Source organism: Diachasma alloeum, unplaced genomic scaffold (assembly GCF_001412515.2).
Source record: "Diachasma alloeum isolate Michigan unplaced genomic scaffold, Dall2.0 Dall_scaffold_00366, whole genome shotgun sequence".
Classification (NCBI taxonomy): domain Eukaryota; kingdom Metazoa; phylum Arthropoda; class Insecta; order Hymenoptera; family Braconidae; genus Diachasma; species Diachasma alloeum.
Genome location: NW_021680505.1, coordinates 633828 through 640005, shown reverse-complemented (window position 1 = coordinate 640005; position 6178 = coordinate 633828). Strand labels below are relative to the sequence as shown.

Sequence of the window (6178 nt, the reverse complement as noted above, 5' to 3'; positions counted from 1 at the left end):
TTTTAGTTATCATGGGACATCCGATTTTCGAAATAATGCAAAAATTTTAAAAGCGAATCGATGAATTAAATTTTAATTAATGGCGATCGATAGGGCTCAACAATACCTACATTTGGAAAAAAAAACAGATTCGATTCCATCCATTCATTAGCGAACAATGGAAGAAAAACTTTACCACACACATACGTACGGATACGGTCTAAAAATTGAATTTTCTGAGTTTTTGGATCACAACGGGTCGATATAACACAAAAAACCCAAAATTTGAATTTGATCGATTACAATGTTTCCATTCGGAAGCAAAAATGCAATTGTCCACTTGTTCAGGATCCATTTCATGGGGTCCCTAAAAGCAAAAGGTCGTATATGCCAGCAGTAACGACCTTTGGCCTTAGAAGATCATTTTTGGCACATGCCGCCTTCTGCTCTCAGACACGCGATATATATTGCGCTTTTTTAATGCCCCATTTGAGACACAATTCTCCCATTCAAACATGATCTCGCTCTCCCACCTCTCTCTGCTCATAAAAACGTCATAAAACCGTTGCACCTCAAAAGGAAATAGCGGGCTCCACGGGCGGCGGGGGGAGAGAGGAAGGAGGGAGCGCACTCTCACCTGATGTGATCCAGCATATCACACGGGCCTCCATCTCCTCTCTTTCTCCAGCGTCATAAAGTGAGATGGCGTTACTCATACTCTGCGGACACGATAATAACCGCACAGTGAATTACATAACAACAACAATCGGGTATATCTTTTTCTCATTGTCGTGATCCGGTCGCCATGTGGACGAGAGGGAACTGTTTTTATTTTACCTTCTGCACAGTTGTAACACAACGTTGTGCGGTGGTGGTGCACTGTAAAAATTCACACGGTATGAAATAGGTATTTTCGCGATGTGAAAAATGAAAGGAAAAACTGTTTCATGGTGGGTAGATTTTCCATGCCGATGGGAGGTATTTATCTGAGATTTCGAAATGCATTGGCGAGACAGGAAAATGAATTCACAATTTTTATGAATTTTAATATGTTTTTTGCTTCCGAATGGAAACTTTGGAATCGATCAAATTTCAGGATGTTTATCCAAAATCGCAAGTACTTGAAAAAAATTGATTTTTCTTCAACTGAGAGATGAAGATATTCCCTTCACTTTGATACAAATTTCAATCCACCAATCCATGTTCATTATTTAGAAATGAAATCGACAAAATGCACTAAATACATGCGCTAACATGCGCTTATATGGAATAGAATCATTCAAATATTTCCTCTTTTTGACCGGGCACCCCAGATTTTTCTCTGGCCATTGGATTCAGTATGATTTAATACATTACCTTCTATTTTTATTTTTATTTTTAGAGTTTTCTAGTAGGTTAATTATCAGTTTGAACATAAATTTCATAAGAGCCCGCATATAAAAAAATTAGTTTTTTCATTTCTGCCGAGACTATTGCGATTAATTTTTTTAGCGTTAAAAAAGTTTGTTTTATATATTCTGCTGTCTGCTGAAAAAATTACAGAATTTTCCTTGACCATGAAAAAAAACACATTTACCGACACTGACTAAACATCCTTAAGTTTACAATTTTTTGTGTTACGGTAACTAAATATCGGTCTAAATATGCGATTTTTAAATAGTGTTCGTATGGGCGTATGTACAGTCGAGCACTAAAGTTCGTGAACAGAATACATAGAATGCAAGGTCCGGCGGTTCACGAACTTTAGTGCTCGACTGTACACTGAGAGAAAAACAGCTGAGTTCTCAAACAAGTGTTACTTTATTACGAATTCGAGTCTTGCGAGAATTATTTGACAGAACGAAATAATACGCTAAATTTTGATGACATTTCAGTTGATGATAGTACTATCTGATATAAATAGGAGATGTCACATGTTTATTCCTGAATGTCTGAATGAGAAATCGCATGCATGGTGATGGTGATACTAATTTGGTTGATGATATTGATGTTGGTAATGTTGTTGTAGATCTACAGAGAGATGTTTTCACGCCCGGTGGCTTGGCGCAGTGGGTAAGTTCGTTGCATTCACAAGCCAGTATTCAACTTATACATATTTAATTAAGATCAACTATTGATACCTCATACAAAATAATGTTCACCGTATGGACTGAGTTTATACATATAAAAAAAGGAGAGAGGGGTAGTTCTTCTCCCTATTGCGAAGAAATTTCCCTCTTCCCCTTTCTTTCACGTAATTACATGAGCGCTTTTTTTTCACAATTAAAATTACAAACTTTTTTTTTTCTTTTTTTTTGAAAAACGTTTTACTTAATTAGAAAGCATAAAATGTTAAAAACTCGAGAGTCACTAAGTGACCATAGTTTAATCTAAAAATTCAGATATATCACGTTAATTTTTTTATATACCTGTTTTTTTAATGTAAATAACTGTAAATACTGTAAATATAGATGTGTTGTTGAATAAAAACATGGTTAAACAAAAAAAAAAGTGGGTAAGTTCGTTGCCTCACATGCGAAAGGTTCCGAGTTCAAATCCCGGCCGGGTAGAATGGTGCGATCTAATCATTTAAAGTCTTGATCATCATCGCAGTATACCCTAACCGGGTCGAAGCGATGTAAACTAACGATAAAAAAAAAGAGAGATGTTTTCAATCGCGGAAAATTATATGTAGCTTTTTCGAGAGTTCGATCATGAGATCCATTGAAATTTTTCATAAGACAACACCGAAAGAACGCCAAAGTCAAAAATTATGTCGCCAAAGAGTTATATCTTTGAGTAAATGGTGCATATATTTATATGTCTGCATAAAGACAACCGACTTGATCGTGTTTAGTATCTGAGATATTCATGGTTTTCTATCGATAACGCCCGTATAATTAACATTGAATTATTTTCTGATCTTCGATACCAACACCATTTCCAATAGAACATGTGTTGGTCCTCAATTGAAGTTTTCATGGATTTCGACGTATCTCCGACTGATTCTCAATACAAAATTTCCATCCCTTTTCAATAAAAAAAAAATCATGGATTTTCAAAATAAGTTTTCATCATTTCCCACGAATTTCTCCTTAGTATTATTATAGAAATTTATATATGTGAAATAACATATCCGTTCAAATCAACTTACAATAATAACGTGATGAATCATATAAAATCAATCATAGTGATGGGCGCGCGGAGCGCACCTTCGATCTCGTAACATGAAAAAATAGAGAAAGAAAATAGCGGAATAAGAATTTAAACAAGAGAACCAATTGGGAAGCAAATTGCTAATTTATTAACAACAATAACTAGACTCATTTATTAAAGAAATGCAATTGTCCACTTGTTAAAACAAAAGGTCTCCTGATGTGAATTCTTAATTGAAAAGGTTTGTTTTTTCTGTTGAATTATTATCGGAAGAGTGAAAGCGCCGAAGTGCCTGGGGAGATTTCAAATGGAAGAGATTTTCCGAAATTTTGTTTTATAATCGTTTAGGAGATATTCTGAATGAATTTGGAGAATTTGAATGAAGCTTTATCGATATGGATAATGTCATTCACATAATCAGTTAATGGTGGGATCATTAGTCCATTCTCGAGAGTTTGAAAATTAAAAAGTCTAATGATATCAACACTTTTCTAATTTCATGAATAAATTAATTAGTCAGATACCTCAAAAATTATTTAGAATGTCATTATTAGCTGGAGTTTGTAAAAGCATTCGAAATTCTACAGAGAAAGAAAGTTTTGATTTTCAGGAATATGTCACTGATTTCCTGGAATTATCACTAATTTCCACTGGAATTGTGTGCAGTCATCAGCGATGTTAGTGATTTTCAGGGACCCACACTGAGAGAAAAAATTAGTTCTGCCGAAAAATTATATGTTTCCCTCAAGAGAATTTCATCATATTGAATCAATTTACTTGTAGACAACAAAAAAGTTTCCACCAAAACATAATAATTTTCGTAGTCGTAATTGTTCGCATAGACATTTATATGTCTTTCCGGTAAATACACTCGCTCTACAGGGAATTATATGAACCTCCGCTTTTGTCAAGTGAATTTCTGATGATCACGACAACAATTTAATTTCTGTAAAGATATTAAATTTCGTCCATCGAGTTGGTTAAGTTCCCTCAAGTAAAGCTGTTCCACTCCATCAAATATTCTCACCTGAAACATGTGAGCTATTCACGGTAAATGAGGGGGGCGGGGAGGGGGTACTAGAAAAATTGTCTCTAAATTTTTTTCGGATTTTTTCAACAACCCATTTCGGAGATATGATTTTTTTCTTAGTTTTTTCGTTTTTTTTTCAATAACTCCAGTTCTATTCATCCGATTTTTATTTATGATACGTCAAAATCTTCAATTTTCTACCATCTGTAAAAATAGTTTGAGTATTTTTTTCGTACCCCTAGGTACTCATAATACCGAATTTTCAAAAAAATAAGTAGAAAAACTAGGATTTTCAAAATTATGTCACGTTTTATTTTTTTCGTTTTTTTTCACTTACTTTTGTAATCAAAACAAGTATTTTGAGGCATCATACAAGTTAGGTTTCGTCCTAGATCTATTTTATTTTCAATTTTTACTTCTCGAAATTCCACGAATTTGGTCAAAATACCCCAAAATGGCGTTGATTGATTATAAACAGTATGAAGTGAATTGAAATGAATAATTATATATGTTACATATTTTTTTGATACATAATCGAAGTTGTTTTGGGGTGTTTTGACAAAATTCGCGGAATTTTGAGAAGAAAAAATTTTAAAAAATAAATCCAGAACGAAAACGAATTGTGTGACAGCTCTAAATGCTTGTTTTGATTATAAGAGATATTGAAAAAAGATGAGAAAAATAAAAGGTGACATAATTTTGAAAATTGCAGTTTTTCCATTTTTTTTTTGAAAATTTGGTTTTATGTCACCTAGGGATTAAAAAAAAACATTATCGAGAAGCTTCTTGTAAATGGTAGAAAATGGAAAATTTTGAGCCATCATAAATTAAAATCGGCTGAATACAATCCGAGTTATTGAAAAAAAACCGAAATGGATTTTCCTCGAAATCTGAAAAAAATTGAAAGATAGTTTTTCTAGCCCTCCAATCATCGAAAAAATCGAGATCAATTTCCAAACAGGTGAAGGTCAGCCGTTTACTCATTTGGCATGGAATACCTCATATAGTTTTTCGGCAGAGCTAATTTGCAATGTTTGCAATACCATTAAATTTGCAATATCATTAGACAAATGCCGATTGTCTCAATCCCATTTAATAATTTTTTGTTCAAATGAATTCCTCACAGTAATTCCTAGAATTCATCAACAACAATTTTTCCATCTCCAGTTACACACCCATTTGAGAAAAAACACACCTTACCACACACACGTCATCCCATATTTCTGTAATGCACACCGAGCAGTATAATCTACCCTCAATTGAATCACGGGAAAACAACGCACGCCGGCATTAGAAAGAGAGCCCATAAGTACACCTTATTACTTAACTTTTATTTAGTGTCGTTAGAATTTTCGTCATAGCCAATTACTACGTAACGCCCTTTCTCCAGGTGGCTTTTACTGAAACTTATTAGGGGAGGGGCTGCCAAAAATGCGTCATTTCACGTACGTAAAAATTCAGTAAAAAATTTAAACGCATTTGTTGGAAAATTCCGTTGGAGTTCGATTTCTTTTTCGCCGATTTCCTTGAAAAATGTTGCTTTTTCTGCGCGTTTTTTTTGGAGACGAATATTTGATATAAAATATGACAGGGAAAAATCAATATAGATTCGATCTATAAAATTCATTCTATTGAACATTTCTATTTTAAAAAATGCGTAACCGCGGAATTCATTGAGCTGAAATTTCGCCTAGATGTACTCTCAAATAATGCCAATTATTCCACAAGATTTCAGATTTTTGGCTTCTACTTGACTCCTTTTTTCGTGAAAATTTATAACAAAATTTCGAAAAATCTGCGCACACATACTGACATACACGAAACAAAAATGTACTTGAATTGAGTATAAAATATACTTCATTCAAGTATATAATATAATATATATAATAAGAAGTATCTTAATATATAGCTCAACAATGTTAATATAGTACATTACGCAACTAGTGCGGAAAGCAGGCGGTTACTGAGACCGCCTGCTGTCCGCACGTGTTGCGTATACTATTTTATATGATAAGTGCGTGATGAAGTCTGGGG

General features: G+C 33.8%; 1 long non-coding RNA gene across 2 annotated transcripts in view; it reads left to right on the top strand.

The window, feature by feature from the left end:
• Positions 1-791: 791 nt before the first annotated feature.
• Positions 792-6178, top strand: part of LOC107041497 — a 10721-nt gene continuing 5334 nt past the window's right edge. The window contains exons 1-2 of one of the 2 annotated variants that reach the window (XR_001461068.1): positions 792-875; positions 1988-2031. This is a non-coding gene — a long non-coding RNA (uncharacterized LOC107041497). Of the gene's footprint in view, positions 930-1987; positions 2032-6178 lie in introns of both variants that reach the window. The other variant, XR_001461069.1, reaches the window with a different exon arrangement.